Source organism: Microcaecilia unicolor, chromosome 3 (assembly GCF_901765095.1).
Source record: "Microcaecilia unicolor chromosome 3, aMicUni1.1, whole genome shotgun sequence".
NCBI classification, from domain to species: Eukaryota; Metazoa; Chordata; class Amphibia; order Gymnophiona; family Siphonopidae; genus Microcaecilia; species Microcaecilia unicolor.
The window spans coordinates 214,644,331-214,663,238 of NC_044033.1; the positions used below are offsets into that span (position 1 = coordinate 214,644,331).

Genomic DNA, 18,908 nt, shown 5'->3' on the forward strand with positions numbered 1-18,908 from the left:
ACAATAAAAAGATTATTGAGAGGAATGCAGTATTCAGGAAGTAAGCTCACAGCTGTAATGCTCTTTAGAAACAGCAAGCAATAATTGCGCCATTGGGCTAACCTATCTCTGCCATTGTTTGGCAAGATCAAACATTCGTAATGTGTAATAAACAATAATAGCCTTAAAACACACACAAAAAAAAGTCTCACAATGCTGCACAAAATATGTAGAGTTTATCTTCATTGCTTTTTTTCTTGGACGTTTTGAATCAGATTCTTTAGTTTGTCCAGTATCAAAACGGGAAACCCAGTCAGCCCTATATTTTTGAGTAATCTAGAGACAGCAAAGGTAAAAAGCATTATGAACCCCTTTAACATAGAAAATAAGTGATAATAAATCCTCATAAATAAATATGTTTTTAGAGGAGTCTCATCGCTCCTCCCTTCCCAAGCACCCCTTTACACAATGAAAATGAGCACTTTGAAATCAGTGCTAAGAAAGCCAGTCTTCAACGCTATGGTCCACGTAATTCTGATTGGGATTAGTTATGTGGCTAACTTTTTTCTGAACTGGTGAAGAGAGAATGGTTTTGCTGAGTTGTTAAAAGGGGTGGATATAACGCAGGCCTTTTTCAGTAGTCACTCAAGAAGAGCTGCATTCAGGTACAGTAGTTATTTTGCTGTCCCTGAAAGATTTAATCTAAATTTGCACCCAAGACAATAGAAAATTAAATGAGTTAATCAAGAAAATAGTATCATCACCTTCTCAGCTCTATCCCCCCAAAACTTTTTAGTACAGGTCAGGATGGCCGAGCGGTCTAAGGCGCTGCGTTCAGGTCGCAGTCTCCCCTGGAGGCGTGGGTTCGAATCCCACTTCTGACAGTACCATTTTTCTTGCCTTCTACCATAGTTTTAATCCTTTCCTACGTCTTAGTCAGATATTCTTTTACAATGCCATTGAATGGCCAGCTTTTCTTCTTTAAATGAAAAAAGAATGCAATCAGCATTATCCTTGATACTAGACAGAGAGACATTATTTTTGGATGCCAATTTGAATACTGAGGCTACTCACTCCAGGTTACCAGCCTGAACTCTATTTTTCTTTCACTATATTTTGTCAGAGATTTGAAAACAATATTGTAACTTGGAGCTTAATCACCAGCAATCACAAATCACATGACAGCTCAAAAGTAGCTGTAAAACTGACTGCATACTAAATATACAGACAGAGAATTTGGCTACCCCTCTTTCTAGGTCACCTTCCTAAACGTCATCTATCTCTACTCTCTGTTTTCTATCTTTTAACCAGTTTTTAATTCACCATAGGACACTACCGCCTATCCCATGACTTTCCCATTTCCTCTAGATCTTTCCTATGGTAAATTAAAAACTTTTATGAAGACCTCAGCAGAGAGGTAAAATGGATGTTTCTTCTTATTCCATCTAAAACAATTCTCCAGAATTGTCCCTGGCAAAAAAAAAAAGAGGAAGTTTGGTGATGATTTTGGAGAGTTGTTTTAGATGGAATAAGAAGAAACATCCATTTTACCTCTCTGCTGAGGTCTTCATAAAAATTATTTATCACTCTTTAATACATAAGCCAATATTATTGTGAGGCTATGAGTGTGGGCAGGGGAGGGACAGGGCACAGTTAAGATATTCTGGGCAGGGAGTCAAAATAGAGAGAGGGACACAGGGCAATGCTGGAAAAGGGGTGAGCTAGGAATACAGGGAAGATGGATGTCAGACATGGAGAAAGAAGAAATGCCAAACAGACAGGAGACCTTGGAAAGGCAGGGGGGGGGGGGGAAACAGAGAAAAGCAGAAGACATAGTAACATAGTAAATGACGGCAGAAAAAGACCTGCATGGTCCATCCAGTCTGCCCTACAAGATAAACTCATATGTGCTACTTTTTGTGTATACCTTACCTTGATTTGTACCTGTCCTTTTCAGGGCACAGACTGTGTAGGTCTGCCCAGCACTATCCCCGCCTCCCACCACTGGCTCCGGCACAGACCGTACAAGTCTGCCCAGCACCATCCCCACCTCCCGCCACCGGCTCCGCCACCCAATCTCGGCCAAGCTCCCTAGGATCCATTCCTTCTGAACAGGATTCCTTTATGTTTATCCCATGCGTGTTTGAATTCTGTTACTCAGATTACAAAGGTAGAGCAAATATTTTATTGTATTTATCAATTGGACCATGTCACCTTTGGGAAATGTACATAGGCTGGTTATTTTACCACAAGTCAGGTTATTTTAGTACAGGGGATGGACAGGGATGGAGGAGATTACTTGCAGGGATGGGTGTGTACTGGTGAGATTCCAGAGGGGATGGGTGGGTAGATTCCGGCAGGGACTGGTGATATTTCTGTCCCCCTGCAACTCTCAGAGCTTCCTAAAGTTTTTGTGACCCTAAGATTGCAGTCAAATAAAATTGAGTGACCCCGCCACCCTAGAGTTGCAGAATGATGCACCAATGGAGAGCCCACTCAACTCAGGACTACACAGTGGCTGTTTAGTAGATAGTAGTTTAAGATTTTTTGTAACTGGTATGAGCAGCTCAGGAAGCATGAATTTTTGCAACTTGTTGGATTGTGAATCTGAATTCTTTTCAAGGTTCATGGATTGGGAAAAAAAGGAAGTACAGCACCTGAACAGGGACTTGAACCCTGGACCCTCAGATTAAAAGTCTGATGCTCTACCGACTGAGCTATCCAGGCTCTATACAACAGGTAAAAAAGAAAGGAGTTTGGTAGTTTAATATCAAGGAAGAGCGGCTGTAAAATTTGTCTGAGAGATGCCTTACTTTTGACTAGAAGTTGAAGCAAGTTACAAAAATGGGTGGTTTACTATTTTAGTGTATAAATGACTACACAAAGCCAGGACTGAGAATGGCAGAGAAATATAAGGAGGGGTACTGAGGGGGAAAAAAAAAAAAAAAGAGAAAACTGATCAGCTAAAAGGGGTTAAGCAGGAGAGTAGCCAAAAGCTATCTAGCAAATTACAATGCTTTCTGTGCAATGATAGTACACTATATCTTTTTTGAGATGCAGTGACCAGAATTGCACACAGTATTCAAGGTGCGATCACATCATGGAGTGATACAAAGGCATTATAACATCCTCATTTTTATTTTCCATTCCTTTCCTAATAATACCTAACATTCTATTTGCATCAACCCACGTCCCTCATCCAGTTCTTTGGTCACCCAGTCAAAAAAGTAAATAAGATTCGTTTGGCAGGATTTTCCTTTGGTATAGCCATGTTCCCCTGGGTCCTATAGCCCATTGGCTTCTAGAAAGTTAACTATCCTTTCTTTCAGCAGCGACTCCATTATTTTTCCTACCACCAATGCGAGACTTACCGGTCTGTAGTTTCCCACTTCTTCCCTGTCTCCACTTTTGTGAATAGGGACCACATCCGCTCGTCTCCAATCTCGCGGTACCTCTCCCGTCTCTAAAGATCTATTAAATAAATCTTTAAGAGGTCCTGCCAGGACCTCCCTGAGCTCCTTCAGTATCCTGAGATGTATCCCATCTGGCCCCATGGCTCTGTCCCCCTTCAGATTCTCCAGCTGTTTATAAACTCTTTCTTCCGTAAATGGCGCAGTATCCACTCCATTCCCAGATGTTCCATCAGCAGCCAACCGCGGTCCTTCTCCAGGATTTTCCTCCATGAACACTGTACTGCTATAGATTTACAGACTGCTTCACTGACACAGATTACTCAGTAATTACTGTGGATTCTTTTGGATTCATATTAGATAAATGAAACCTTTATTAGAGGAGCTAAATTCTACATTGATTAAGATATATATACAATGGTTAAGACATATACAATGATTAAATATATACACACAATGATTAGCTAAACAATCATTACATCACTGGTCTCTACATCTAATCAATGGAAAGAGTTCATAGACCAGGAAAAGAAGCAATAATACATACATACAACACCACTGGTCCTTACATCGTCCAGGCTCTTAACATCAGCTGGGGGGGGCCCATTACAGCTTTTTAGACCAGGAACAAGTCCTCTGAGCAGTACATACGTTACTCGCAGATGAGCTCCTGATTTCACTGAAAGAAACTCCCCTTTTTATTAGGCTCAGGAAAATTACAGAATGCTTGAGAATAGGCAAACAAGCCATACTGTGGGAATGTGGTCACATGATTTCCAAGTCCAGGTGGCCAGGCTGAACTTCCGAAAACAACAGCCATCCTCCACATACCAAATTAATTAGAGTTGTGTCTTATCTTCTGCAACTTGTTTTTGTATTTACAAGGAAATTTACTTTCGGTCAAAGACAGAAGATTTCAGAGTTCATTATCGATCAAAGTAGGGTTGAAAAGCAATCCTTTAAATCTTTCATTACAAACACCAAAGAGAAATAATTGTTTAGCACGTTCACTTTATCTTCATCACTCTCCACATAGCCATTCTCATTATCTTTCAGTCTCGCAATTGCACTCCTATCTCTATTCCAGCAGCTCCTTCTGGTAGTTAGTGGGGTTCCCCAGGGCTCTGTGCTGAGACCGCTGTTTTTAACATATTTATAAATGACCTAGAGATGGGAGTAACTACTGAGGTAATTTTGCTGATGACACAAAGTTATTCAAAGTGCTTAAATCGCGGGAGGATTGTGAAAAATTACAAGAGGACCTTACGAGACTGTGAGGCTGGGCATATAAATGGCAGATGACGTTTAATGTGAGCAAGTGCAAAGTGATGCATGTGGGAAAGAGGAACCCGAATTATAGCTACGTAATCCAAGGTTCATTGAAACCTTCTGCTCAGTGTGCTGCTTTGGCTAAGAAAGCAAATAGAATGTTAGGTATTATTAGGAAAGGAATGGAAAACAAAAATGAGGATGTTATAATGCCTTTGTATCAGTCCATGGTGTGACCGCACCTCGAATATTGTGTTCAATTCTGGTAACCGCATCTCAAAAAAGGCATAGTGGAATTAGAAAAGGTGTAGAGAAGGGCGACGAAAATAATAAAGGGGAGGGATGACTTCCCTATGAGGAAAGACTAAAGCAACTAGGGCTCTTCAGCTTGGAGAAAAGGCGGCTGAGGGGAGATATGATAGAGGTCTATAAATTAATGAGTGGAGTTGAACTGGTAGATCTCAAGCGTCTGTTTATGCTTTCCAAAAATACTAGGACTCGGGGGCATGCGATGAAACTACAATGTAGTAAATTTAAACGAATCTGCAAAAATGTTTCTTCACTCAACGTGTAATTAAACTCTGGAATTCATTGCCAGAGAATGTGGTAAAGGTGGTTAGCTTAACGGAGTTTAAAAAAGGTTTGGACAGCTTCCTAAAGGAAAAGTCCATAGACCATTATTAAATGGACTTGGGGAAAATCCACTATTTCTGGGATAAGCAGTATAAAATGTTTTATACTTTTTTGGAGATAGGTGGCATAGGGAGGGAGGAGGGGAGAAAATGAAAAGATAAGAATATTTGCAGTTGTACTTTTCTTGCTGGTATAATTTCTCGAATGACTTTTGGTTTTATACACTATGTTGACAAATGTCAAAAATTTATGTCGATGTTTACCAATAAAAAAGATTTAAACATACTTTTTTGGGATCTTGCTAGGTATTTGTGACCCGGATTGGCCATTGTAGGAAACAGGATGCTGGGCTCCACGGACCTTTGGTCTTTCCCAGTATGGCAATACTTATGTACTTATGTACACTTAGGTTGACTTGGGACAGATCAAGATAGGGATCAGATTTACATTCCCATGCTCACCTCTAGTTACAACATAATGAAAATCAAAAAGATACCAGCCTCAGAATAATTAAAACAAAACTCACAATCACTCCTAAAATTAAGAAAAAACAATTTTTTTAGCTAAATGTTTAAAATCAGTGTATATGCTTAGCAGGTACTAAATTTTAGCTTTTGATGAACAATTGTTTTTAGTTTCCCTTATTTATCACATATTAAATACCACAAAAGAGAGAGGGATAAATTGAAAAATGAGTGTCTGTTTTCGTTTTAGTGAAAATTGTAACATAGGGGACCTTTAGGGTAAAATGTTTATTAAGAAAATAGTCAGTTTGAGCAGAGTTAAAATAGACTGTTGCATTGGCCGGGAATCGAACCCGGGCCTCCCGCGTGGCAGGCGAGAATTCTACCACTGAACCACCAATGCACATTGAACTGTCATAATTTTTGGTTTTGTTCAGATTTTAGGTTCTGCCCTTTTTAAACTTTTCATTCTTTTCTTTTTCCGTTCATTTACTGAGCATTGTCTTAGTAAGAACTTTTCTTATTTTTTTTTTCTTGCATACCATTGACGTTTTTGTGTTGTCCAACTTCCTTATCCTATCCGCAGTCCACCTCAGAATTACAAGTTGGACTAGAACTAAAAGCAACAGAAACCGTATAGTCTAAATTCACCTAAGTCCCTGTCCCTAAGGCCAGTCTTCCAAGAGCAATAGAATTTGTGGGAGCAATACCACTCCGGTGAGGCAGATAACTAGCATTTTATAACTATTTAACATATTGTTCACCATTTGCCCCGTGCCTTTTGGAAAAATTCTATTCTATATCCAGGATTATTAGTTTTCTCTTTGAAGCTTTATTTCTGTAAGCTTCTAAGAAGGAGAATGGGGTCACACTGAAGATGGAAAACTAGTAAAAGGAGACACCCTTATCCCTAACTTGGCAATAACATTTCTCTGAGACAATGATACAATTCCTTTTATACAGTAACTCAGCTGTAAAAAAAAAAAAAAAAAGAGAGAGCGAGAAATCAGTAAGTTGTGTGTTTCCACTGGGGTTTAAAGGAAGTTTGTAACGTCATACAAAATTATTAGACTTTAGTGCAAACCGTTTTTTTCTGACACTGAGTTCTTTTATATATGTTACTTTTGCAGTTGTCAGGATGGCCGAGTGGTCTAAGGCGCCAGACTCAAGAGTTACCTCTTCCCTACCATTGGGTGTTCTGGTCTCCGAATGGAGGCGTGGGTTCAAATCCCACTTCTGACAAATTCATTTTTATTATAAACCTGAACTGTTCTATTTAAATACAGTTCAGCTTCTCATTTTAGAAGACACATAGATATTTAAAGATATAAAAATAATTTAAGTACAAGATAGGGCTTGCATAGGTTCCAATAAGTAATGAGAGCAAACTTTTCCTGAGTTTTTTTCCCTACTAACCTTTGCCTCCTTTCTGGATACACTGTAGACCCTATTTAGTTTAATTTGAAAAGCAATCTAGTGTACAGTCTATTAAGCACAGTGTGTAACATGAGAGGGTGCATTGCCACCCATAAACCATGGATTGTGGGCAGAATCCTGGCACCTGGGATGATCTAATAGCACCTGTAACAGCCCTCCCTTTGGCATGACAACACAACTCAAAATGGTTATATCGGTAACCAGAAGTATTGGTGATTGTCCCTTACACTTCACCACCTCCAGAATCATTAGTTGCAAATATAGGAAAGGAGGAAGCAGATTATTTTTTTTTTATTTATTAGGATTTATTTACCGCCTTTTTGAAGGAATTCACTCAAGGCGGTGTACAGTAAGAATAGATCAAACATGAGCAATAGGCAGCTACAGCAGTAAAAATATTCAACTAACAACACAAAACATGACATGGTATACTCTTTGCAATGTCAACACAATACATAATAGAACATTATAATTGATAGTAAAGGGTAAGGCAAAGTTGTAACATATAGATGGGTAAGAAAGTAGGAAGAGTTAGAAAGAAAGGTGACTGATTTGATGAAAGTTGCACATATGATCTGACAGCTTTGAATAATGTTTGTGTCACCTGCAGATTTAAGCACCTCGTGCATTCCTCTCTCACCATGTCATTGAGAAGTTAGAGATCTCGGTGAATCTTAATGATCCAAACTAGCACCTATTTATTTATTTATAACATTTGTATCCCATGTTTCCCCACCTATTTGCAGGCTCAACATGGCTTACATAGTTCCGTAAGTGGTGATTACCAGTTCCGTATAGGAGAAATACATAGTTGAGGTAGAGGGTCAGAGTGGGTTAGGTTACAGGAGGAAAGTTCATCTTATGATAAGAGCTGAAGGTAATAGGTTAAACTTCATTCATGACAAAATTAGCTTGAACAATTAGGAAACATTAAACTACAATCTACAAACTACCTATCTCATCAATGCCTCCAATATGGGCACACTAGACCTTAACAGCTGAAAGGAATTGTGCATGTGAACTGTGGTAAAGGAAAGGGATGCCCGTATGAGAGGACATTCCTTGAAGGCTCCTAGTATGATATCTGAAAACAAAGGTAAACCCATTGTCAAGAATTCAAAACAATGCATGCCCACACTCATGCTCAACCTGTAGTCAAAGCCTGTTAAGGGTAGGCGAGTAAACCACAACCCCCACAGGGCTGCATGTCTTGCACCACAGTGAAATCCACCCAGTAGCTGCCACCCAAAAAGGTAGGGGGGGGGGAAGAGGGCCTGGTTGTAGCTGCAAAGGAAGGGATGAACAATCCCAGTGCTTCAGAGGCAGACCACATCATGACTGCAGTTCTGAGCCCCTTCCAGCACACCAGTAACCAGCATTGGTGGCCAGGCCCTAATCAAGAAGGCTTCCTTAACCTCCAATGACCCAAGTGTAACGGAAGCATGGGGGAATGAAGCTTTCAACACTCATGCCAGGGCAAAATTAGACAAATATGCAAAATACAGGCAAGTGAGCAACCAGGTCACCCAACATGACTTTTAAGTTTATCCACCACATTAATTCTGTAACTATTAGTGTAATTCATAATAGCAATCAACCTCTTTTCCCCTCCCTCAGAACCCCTAATACAGATGAGCCTTGCAAGTTTAGTCCACAAAGGTTCACTGAGTCCATTATCTCTAACAGAGGTGGAATTAAGAGGTTTCTTAGAGACCTGGCTCTCTAAATCATTACAGCTGCAAAGTACCTCTGGGCCACTGCAGATTGGTCTGCTAAAATTTATTAAGAGTAATGGAAATAATGAAATACATGGAGAAAATTGAAAAAGATCAGCAGAATGGAGTGTTATGGTTGGGGTAATAGTTCGTTGTAATCTGCTCCAGATTATGGTTACTGGATTAGCCATAATATCTGATAGTAAATTACTATTTGGTGTGATTTGAGAAGTTAGTTGCATCCTGTTTGCAAGAAAGTGTTTCAGTGGACTGTCCATAAGGATGGACTGAGTAAAGTTTCACTTATTTTTTTTTTAACTATTGGACAGTTTGCTGATTTGATGGAGTGTTGGAATGAACTGCCTCCTTTGGAAGTGGAAGAGCAGCTAGGAGAAGGAGGGCAAGCAAGATATGCCACTGATAGATTCCATATTGATATATCAAAATATTCTCACTGACCTTGGAGAGGCAAAGATTGGGCTGACTAAAGTCTCATATCATGCCATGGTATGAGAGAAAAATGATTTTTCGATATAAGTAAACCAAAAATAAAAATAACTTACTTCCCTGACCGGGAATCGAACCCGGGCCGCGGCGGTGAGAGCGCCGAATCCTAACCACTAGACCACCAGGGACTCTGTAAAATGTCTGTTTCCTACACATTGAATTTAGGAAAATCTTCCCCCTCCCAGCTATGACTGTAAATGCAGGCAGGAGATGGTATGTGTCTATTGAGTACAATATTTCAGTTTTTAATGAACAATTCGTTTTGGTTTCTCTCATATCACATATAATTATTTATTAAACCTCAAAGAGGAGAGTGGGAAATGTTTGAGAATTGGTTAGGGAGTTTGTTTCAGTAGTAACTTACACCAGGGGGGGGGTGGCTATTGTTCGGCAGGCTTTCGTTGGGGGGGGGGGGGGGGCTTGTAGCTGCCCTCTGCTCTTGCTGTATGGCTCTTGTTGCCTCTTCATCTGCCCCCCTTCCCAAACTGGCATCTCTCTCACCTCTATTGATTACCTTTAAAAGTGGGCTAACAGTGCTACTATATCACTCACCACCTTACTAAGATTGACTATAGAATACGATCTATTGGATATCATTTATCTGTAGACTAATGAAAAAGCACTTTATATCTAGGTTTCTGTAGTGTAGTGGTTATCACGTTCGCCTAACACGCGAAAGGTCCTCGGTTCGAAACCGAGCAGAAACAATTGATAATGTTTTGTATTTTCCCTAAATTCTTAAATGTATATAGCTTTCACAATCTTTACCTTTATTATCATAGAGGACTTGGAAAATGTCTCTGGACTCATATACCCAGTAAGGAATATCCTGAACTTTTTAAATTAATCTAAATGGTTCCTGAAGTGTATCGAGAAAGGAGTTACATGATTAGGGAAGCTCCTGTTTCCTACACATCGAGTTCAGAAAAATCTTCACCAAATATCTGAAAAATGCAGTTGGATACTGAGTATTATTTTATACAAGGAAGCATTGTCTCTGTCCATATCTAAACAATGTAAGATGTAAGATAATGCCGTTTTACAAGGGAAGGAGTGTAGAAGTGCTTGCCTGGAAAAAGATCAGTCTGTTTCTCACACTGGACATGCCTTGCAAATTTGATCAAATTGTCTCCCATTGTTCATCTAAACATAAAGTGACATAGTAAATAAACAAAGATAACGAGCTGAAAAGTCCGTACAGTCTGCCCAATAAGTTGGCCAAAATCATATTATGAGTATAACATAGTCCTAACCATGTGTATAACAATTAGATTGTAAGCTCCTTGAGCAGGGACTGTCCTTCTATGGTGAACTGTTCAGCGCTGCGTAACCCTAGTAGCGCTTTAGAAATGTTAAGTAGTAGTAGTAGTACATTAAGCAAATATTAAATAAAAATAAAAAAAAGACCGCCTTGCATTGGCCGGGAATCGAACCCGGGCCTCCCGCGTGGCAGGCGAGAATTCTACCACTGAACCACCAATGCACTTACTTTGCAAAACGACATTTTCTATTTCCACTTCTTTTGGTTTTCTGTGCATTTGCTGAGCACTTCTTAATAATCCCACACATACATTATTGCTCTGCTTTCTGTGCCCATCCCTCCCACATCGCTTTTAAATATCTAGCAGGAGTCTTTTACCAATGGCCTGGCAGTTGGTGGCAATTTGTATGCAGGACCTTTTCTTCTGGTGAGGCTTGGAGACCCCCACCAGCCATAACAGTAGCCTGTGCTGTAATTTTGGCAGTCTGAGTCCAAAGTAGGGGGGGAGAGGGGGGGCACAGCTGTCCCTGTGGCTATGACACTGTGTCAGGGTACCCCATGAGCCCAGCAGTGCGGGGGAAGGGCAGTGGCGTAGCCAGACAGCCAGTTTTTGGGTGGGCCTGAACCCAAAGTGGGCGGGCACAAAATTTTCTCTCTAACCCCCTCCCCCAGCATTTCCCAACTCAAAAGATAAATACTTTAGGTGATGAAGATCCCCAAGCTCTGTCACCTGAAAACATCCACCAAAGATGGCCAGAATTTACTTTTACCAAGCTTGGTCGGAAGCAACAACTCCTGCCCCCATCTGCCAAGCTCAGCAGAAGGGATTTCTGGCCACCTTCAGTGGAGGTCCTCCGCTAGCAGGGCTTGGGGATCCCCACCAGCTACAGCAAGGGTCAGGGCTGCTGTTAGCCATGCTGGGGCCCAGGGCAGAAAATAAAGAAGCCCTCTCCTCTTTAATCTCCCCATCTGCCATTACAGTCTCACACTGACAGACTATCACAAAATACAGAACAAGGGATTACAAATTAGAAATAAAAATATGTAGACAAAAATTGAACTGAGAACCTCAACATTTAGTGCAACACTGGAGAAATAAAAACAAAAATGCATTTCCTTTTCTACTGAACACAATAAAACTGAACATATTCCATTTAAAACATTCAAAATAAAATTATTTTTCTACCTTTTGTTGTCTGGACATTTTATTTTTCTATCATGTTGGTTTCAGTTTCTCCTTCCCACTTTCCCGTCGTCTTCTGCTAATTCTTCAAGCAACTGTTGTCCATTTGTCTTTTCTCTCCTCTCGTTCCATTTCCTCACTAAAACTGCTTCTGAAATATTGATCTTTCCATTTTAGCTCTTTCCTTTCTGTTTTTTGTTCTTTTCTGCCTCTGTCCACTCAAATTTAACCCTCTTTCTAAACTTTTTCCTCCTTTTTACTTTTCAGATATCTATCAAATTTCCATCTCCTTTCACCCACTAGCTCACCCATATCCAAACTCACTCCTTCCCAGTCTTCCATTCCCTTCCATCTTCAATCTACGCACCATTACCATATTTCTACCACCTGTAATCACTATCCTTTCATTCATTTCATTACCATCTCCCCTCTCTCTTTATCCTCTCTCATAGCCTGACATCTCCCTTTTACCCCCTCCCCCCACCAGCATATGCCTGTCCCCTCCCTCCATTGTCCTGCATTTCTCTCTCTTACCCATTGTCCAGCATATCTCCCTTCTGCCCCGGATCCAATATGTCCCTCTTCCCCCTCTCTTGTGCAGCATCTCTCATTCCCTTTGCTCCACCTCTCTGTCCAACATCTCTCCCATATTGTCCACTATCTCTTTCTTTCTCTCTCTCTCCCCTCCAGCCATGTTCAATATTTCCCTCTCTCATCTCTCACTCCCTTCCCTCCACTGTCATGTCCAACACTTTTTTCCTCTATCGTCCTTTGCCACTCCTCTGCAGCCTTTCCGTTCCTCTCCCCATATCAAACAATTCTCCCTCTCTTTTCCGCCTGCATCTCTCCCTCCCCCATATCAAACAATTATTTCTCCACCCCACCCCCTCTCACGGGGCAGGCCCAGGGCAAGGACACTGATGCCCAACCACTAGTTTCTCCTCCTGGCCACTGCTGTAGTGTGGTGGCCTTGAGGAATTGCTGCAAGGCAGCTTTCATGCCCTTCCCTGCCTCTCTCTCCACCCCTGTGTCCCACCGCACCTGCAACAGAAATACTTGTCCTCCCCGCCGGCGCTGCCTCGGTCCCTGCACGCTACCCTGCCTCTGTCCTTGCCTGCATTCTTTTCTTCGATCATCGCGTCGCCAGCAGCGCAGCACTGCCATTCACTCAGGCAGCTCCGCTCCCCTCTGCCGCGTCCATCCGGCTCTTTCTGACGCACTTCCTGTTTATGTAGGGCCAGATGGACGCGGCAGAGGGGAGCGGAGCTGCCTGAGTGAATGGCAGTGCTGCGCTGCCGGCGACGCGACAATCGAAGAAAAGAATGCAGGCAGGGACAGAGGCAGGGTAGCATGCAGGGACCGAGGCAGCGCCGGCGGGGAGGAAAAAGCATTTTTGTTGCAGGTAAAGCTCTTGATGGCCAGAAAAAGGCAGCGCGCAACATGCAAGGGATGTTGGGTGGGCCTGGAGGGAAAGTGGGTGGGCCTGGGCCCATCCAGGCCCACCCGTGGCTATGCCCCTGGGGAAGGGGGGGGTGGAGTTGAACAGGCAGCGTGTCATTCCTGCCTATGTCAAGAGAGAAGCTGTAATTCAACTCTGGAATTCGTTGCCAGAGAATACAGCACAAGTAGTTAGCTTAGCGAAGTTTAAAAAAGGGTTGGATAGCTTCCTAAAAGAAAAGTTCATAAGGCATTATTAAAAAGGACTTGGGGGAAAATCCACTGCTTATTTCTAGGATGAGCAGCATAAAATGGTCTAATGATAGAACGCTCTACATCTAAGTTTCTGTAGTGTAGTGGTTATCACGTTCGCCTAACACGCGAAAGGTCCTCGGTTCGAAACCGAGCAGAAACAATATGTGACGTTTTATATTTTCCCTAAATTCTTAAATGTATGCAGCTTTCACAATCTTTACCATTATTATCATAAAGGACTTGGAAAATGTCTCTGGACTCATATGCCCAGTAAGGAATATCGTGAACCTTTTCTATTAACCCGCACTAATCTATAGGACAGTACATAATGGACTTAATTCACACTGGTAAGAATTTTAGAAACCATAATGTGCAACTGAGGATTTGAAAGAAGTTTTTAATATCATAGACAATCATTAAGGCTGAAAACAATTCAAAGACCCTGCCTGGACAGTTCAAACTCTCTCAGATTGATGTAGTGGGTGACCAGTCAGGAAGCTGCAAACACTTTACGCTCCCACCCACTTTTTCAGGAAATGAGAATTAATAGGCAGACATTAAAATCCAACGATTTAACAAAGTTTATGCTGCCCATTTGTGTAATGGAGTGTAGAAACAAAGAGATTACCTCAAACTCCAACACAATCGTGGTTTTAAGTTTTATATTAATCTTTTTTACAGTCAAATCACCTTTAAGTTATATATTTCCTGCAATGAAGTAAGCAAGTTTTTCACGTTTAGAAATGCACTTTATCCAGGATTTTAATCGTGAAACAGCTTCTTTTTAAATTAATCTAAATGGTTCCTGAAGTGTATTGAGAAAGGAGTTAAATGATTAGGGAAGAAACCCAAAGTTTGCTCTCACTAGTTACTGGAGCCTCTGCAAGCCCCATCTTCTACTTAAATTAGTTTTAATATTTTTAAATATCTATAGATCTTCTAAAATGAGAAGCTAAACTGTATTTAAATAGACCAGTTCACGTTTATAATTTAAAAAAAAAAAAAAAGATGAATCTGTCAGAAGTGGGATTTGAACCCACGCCTCCATTCGGAGACCAGAACACCCGATGGTACGGAAGAGGTAGCTCTTGAGTCTGGCGCCTTAGACCACTCGGCCATCCTGACAGTTGTAGAAATCGTTTTTCAAATTGCAACTAGTTTAATATACTCTGAACATACTCACATATTCATGTTTTCATTTCCTGTTTTCTTCATTTATTGTAACGCAGCACAGCCAAACGATTTCAAACAACAGTAATCAACATTCTTTAAATCGACATATCAAACTTTGAAAACACACATCCCATTGCAAGTGCCTCAAAAATCAGACCTGTGTCAGCCCCTCTAAGGAAGGATTCTCCGAGTCACTTTTACATGTTGTCTCCAATATCTACTATAATAAAACTCACCCTCAACGTTCTGAGGACACTGACGTCAGTGAAGCTAAGCCCTGACTTCCTTCAAAAAGATCCAGTATAAAATAAGGCTCCAGGGCCAATCCCTAACACAGAGGGTTGACAGCCTGGAGCTCAAAGACATGGGCAAAGAAACATATAGGTACTAGTAAAAGAGGCCCGTTTCAGAGCAAATGAAATGGGTGCTAGCAAGGTTTTCATCGCCAACAACCCCCCCCCCCCCCCCCCCCGGCCAACCCCTTCGTTGTTCTGCCATTGCTCTGCCCCCCCCCCCCCCAACATCATGACGTTTGACCCGAGGGCAGGGCCCGGAGCGATTCCCCCCCCCACCTCCCTCCCTGCCTGCCTGCCTGCCTGCCAACCCTTTCGTTGTTCTGCCATTGCTCCGCCCTCGAGGGCGGGGCCCAGAGCGATTTTGGTGGCTTCACCACCACAAACCTTCGAACCTTTTTGAAGGAAGTCAGGGCTTGGCTTCACTGACGTCAGTGTCCTCAGAACGTAAAGTTTGCCTATTTGCGGATGATACTAAGATCTGTAACAGAGTGGACACCCGGGAGGGAGTGGAAAACATGAAAAAGGATCTGAGGAAGCTAGAAGAATGGTCTAAGGTTTGGCAATTAAAATTCAATGCGAAGAAATGCAAAGTGATGCACTTAGGGAATAGAAATCCACGGGAGACGTATGTGTTAGGCGGGGAGAGTCTGATAGGTACAGGCGGAGAGAGGGATCTTGGGGTGATAGTATCTGAGGATTTGAAGGCGACGAAACAGTGTGACAAGGCAGTGGCCGTAGCTAGAAGGTTGTTAGGCTGTATAGAGAGAGGTGTGACCAGCAGAAGAAAGGGGGTGTTGATGCCCCTGTATAAGTCGATGGTGAGGCCCCACCTGGAGTATTGTGTTCAGTTTTGGAGGCCGTATCTTGTTAAGGATGTAAAAAGAATTGAAGCGGTGCAAAGAAAAGCTACGAGAATGGTATGGGATTTGCGTTACAAGACGTATGAGGAGAGACTTGCTGAACTAAACATGTATACTCTGGAGGAAAGGAGAAACAGGGGTGATATGATACAGACGTTCAAATATTTGAAAGGTATTAATCCGCAAACGAACCTTTTCCGGAGATGGGAAGGTGGTAGAACGAGAGGACATGAAATGAGATTGAAGGGGGGCAGACTCAAGAAAAATGTCAGGAAGTATTTTTTCACGGAGAGAGTAGTGGATGCTTGGAATGCCCTCCCGCGGGAGGTGGTGGAAATGAAACGGTAACGGAATTCAAACATGCGTGGGATAAGCATAAAGGAATCCTGTGCCGAAGGAATGGATCCTCAGGAGCTTAGTCAAGATCGGGAGGCGGGGCTGGTGGTTGGGAGGCGGGGATAGTGCTGGGCAGACTTATACGGTCTGTGCCAGAGCCGGTGGTGGGCAGCGGGACTGGTGGTTGGGAGGCGGGGATAGTGCTGGACAGACTTATACGGTCTGTGCCAGAGCCGGTGGTTGGGAGGAGGGGCTGGTGGTGGGAGGCGGGGATAGTGCTGGGCAGACTTATACGGTCTGTGCCCTGAAGAGCACAGGTACAAATCAAAGTAGGGTATACACAAAAAGCAGCAAATATGAGTTATCTTGTTGGGCAGACTGGATGGACCGTGCAGGTCTTTTTCTGCCGTCATCTACTATGTTACTATGTAACAGAAAGCGGGATGGAAGTTGAAGAGGATCCACTAGAGTGAACACTGAAAGAACGAAGTGAGAGGTAAGAGGAGAGCCAGGAAAGAACAGGGCCCTGGAATCCAAGCGAGGACAGCGTATCCAGAAGTATAGTGTGGTCAACAGTGTCGAAAGCAGCAGATAAGTCAAGAAGGATAAGGATAGAATAGAGACCTCTGAATTTAGCCAGTAGCAGGTCATTAGAGACTTTGGTAAGTGCAGTTTCAGTAGAGTGAAGAGGGCGAAAACCAGATTGGAGTGGGTCAAGAATAGGTTGTGTAGAAAGAAAGTCAAGACAATGGCGGTGAACGACACGTTCAAGTAATTTGGAGAGGAAAGGGAGAAGGGAGATGGGGCGATAGTTGGAGGGACAGGTAGGGTCAAGTGAGAGTTTTTTTTTTTTTAGTTTTTTATTTATATAATTTTCAGAGCCATACAAAACAAAATTTAAGACTTTTCTGTCATATAACAGGATATCTTGAAGAACAGTTGCATATTACAGTAAATGGTCCTATCATAACAACCTCCTGTAGATCCCCCCCTCCCCTCTCCCCTCCCCCCCCCCCCCCCCCACTGTCCCTTTAACAGTCCTGAAGTCTCTGTTACTGCGCTGCTGTTGCGGACCAAGTGTTGTATTGTTCCCATATCTTCCTATGTTGGTCTAAGCGCCCTTTACTCATCGCTGTCAGCTTAGACATTAAGTGGATGTAGTTCAGTTTTTCCAGCACCACTGAGATGTCCGGTAGGCTAGGTTTTTTCCAGGATGCCGCCAGCACCAGCCTGCCCGCCACAAACACCTGAGTGGCAAACTGGTGGACGTGTGACGGAATCACTGGTGGTTTAAGGTGAAGTAGACAGTGTTCCGCTTTCAGCTGGTATTGTGCGGTCGTCACTAAATTTACAAAGTCCACTATTTTCATCCAGAATCTAGATGCATATACACAGGACCACCATATATGGTACATATCACCTTCCTCTCCACAGTCCCGCCAACATTGGGAGGAACCTGTCCCAAACATCCTGGCCAGGCGGCTTGGGGTATAGTACCAACCGTACAACATCTTATGCCCATTTTCTATCATAGCACTAGAAATCGATACCCTAAGCAAGGATTTGAGAGCCCTTCCCCACAGTGCGGGATCATATGTTGTCCCTATTGCCACCTCCCATTTATGTATGTAATATTCTACGGGATCTTCTCGGGCCAACAAAGCCTTATATATTCTTGAGATGCCCCCCCTGTTCCCCCCTTTTGTCATCCCTATCTCTAGCTGTGTCTCGGCTAGCTCCAGCTCCTCCCTTGCTTTATTTTTGATAAAGTGCTGTACTTGATAATAATAAAAGGATTGCAAGGGAGAGAGCCCATGTATTTGGCATAGTTCCGAGTAGGGTGGGACCGCACCCTCCTCACACATTTGTCCTAATTCACAGAGTCCCCAATCTTCCCATTCCTTATATACTTTATCTGATCTACCCGGCCCAAATTGGGGGGCGAATCTAAGAAATGTATGTTTGAAATATTTACGCTCTGGAAAAAACTGCTTCCTAACCTTGTACCAAATTGTTAGTGGCCACTGCAGGAGAAGGGGACTTCTTTTAATTAATGCCCAGAGTGTGGGGTTAGGTAACCATGGTATTGCACGAAATGGGTAGGGCTCCAACCAGCTTTGTTCTACCTCTGTCCAGAGTTTCCCTGTATTCTGAAGCCAGATTGCTAAAATTCGTAAGTGGGTTGCAGTCTGATACATCTGGAATTGGGGAACCCCCATGCCTCCCCGATCTCTAAATTGATACATCATCTCTCGCTTTACCCGAGGTGGTCTCTTCTTCCATATAAACGAGAACACCCTGCCCTGTAGGCCTCTGAAAAAGGCAGCTGGTATTTCGATTGGGAGGGCCGTGAATAGGTACAGCAGCTTCGGGAGCATCATCATCTTGACAGCGTTAATTCTACCCACCCAGGATAGTGTCAATCCCTCCCAACGCTCTAGGTCCCTAAAGAGCTCTCGCACCTTACTTGGAAAGTTATATTCAAATATCTCCTCCATTCGGCGTGGTAAACTGACCCCAAGATATTTGACAAACTTTTTAGCCCACCTATATGGGAATTGTGTCTTCAATGTTTCCAGGACTGTGTCAGGTAAGTTTATATCAAGTGCTTCGGATTTGGTAAAGTTAATTTTAAAGCCGGACACCGCCCCATATGCCTGTATTTCTTCCTCCAAAGCGGGGAATGCAACCAG

At 42.6% G+C, this 18,908-nt stretch overlaps 9 non-coding genes across 9 annotated transcripts; 4 read left to right on the top strand and 5 right to left on the bottom strand.

The window, feature by feature from the left end:
- The first annotated feature begins 780 nt into the window (after nucleotides 1–780).
- Nucleotides 781–863, top strand: TRNAL-CAG. The gene has a single exon. It is a non-coding gene; the product is annotated as a tRNA-Leu (tRNA).
- A 1,770-nt stretch (nucleotides 864–2,633) lies between these two features.
- TRNAK-UUU lies at nucleotides 2,634–2,706 on the bottom strand. Its single transcript has one exon. It is a non-coding gene; the product is annotated as a tRNA-Lys (tRNA).
- Nucleotides 2,707–6,087: 3,381 nt separating this feature from the next.
- TRNAG-GCC lies at nucleotides 6,088–6,158 on the bottom strand. The gene has a single exon. It is a non-coding gene; the product is annotated as a tRNA-Gly (tRNA).
- Nucleotides 6,159–6,887: 729 nt separating this feature from the next.
- Nucleotides 6,888–6,997, top strand: TRNAL-CAA. The gene is made up of 2 exons: nucleotides 6,888–6,925; nucleotides 6,952–6,997. It is a non-coding gene; the product is annotated as a tRNA-Leu (tRNA).
- Nucleotides 6,998–9,470: 2,473 nt separating this feature from the next.
- On the bottom strand, nucleotides 9,471–9,542 carry TRNAE-CUC. The gene has a single exon. It is a non-coding gene; the product is annotated as a tRNA-Glu (tRNA).
- Nucleotides 9,543–10,048: 506 nt separating this feature from the next.
- TRNAV-AAC lies at nucleotides 10,049–10,121 on the top strand. The gene has a single exon. It is a non-coding gene; the product is annotated as a tRNA-Val (tRNA).
- Nucleotides 10,122–10,826: 705 nt separating this feature from the next.
- Nucleotides 10,827–10,897, bottom strand: TRNAG-GCC. Its single transcript has one exon. It is a non-coding gene; the product is annotated as a tRNA-Gly (tRNA).
- A 2,740-nt stretch (nucleotides 10,898–13,637) lies between these two features.
- On the top strand, nucleotides 13,638–13,710 carry TRNAV-AAC. The gene has a single exon. It is a non-coding gene; the product is annotated as a tRNA-Val (tRNA).
- Nucleotides 13,711–14,565: 855 nt separating this feature from the next.
- Nucleotides 14,566–14,675, bottom strand: TRNAL-CAA. Its single transcript has 2 exons — nucleotides 14,638–14,675; nucleotides 14,566–14,611 (listed from the first exon to the last, which is right to left on the bottom strand). It is a non-coding gene; the product is annotated as a tRNA-Leu (tRNA).
- Between the last annotated feature and the right edge of the window lie 4,233 nt (nucleotides 14,676–18,908).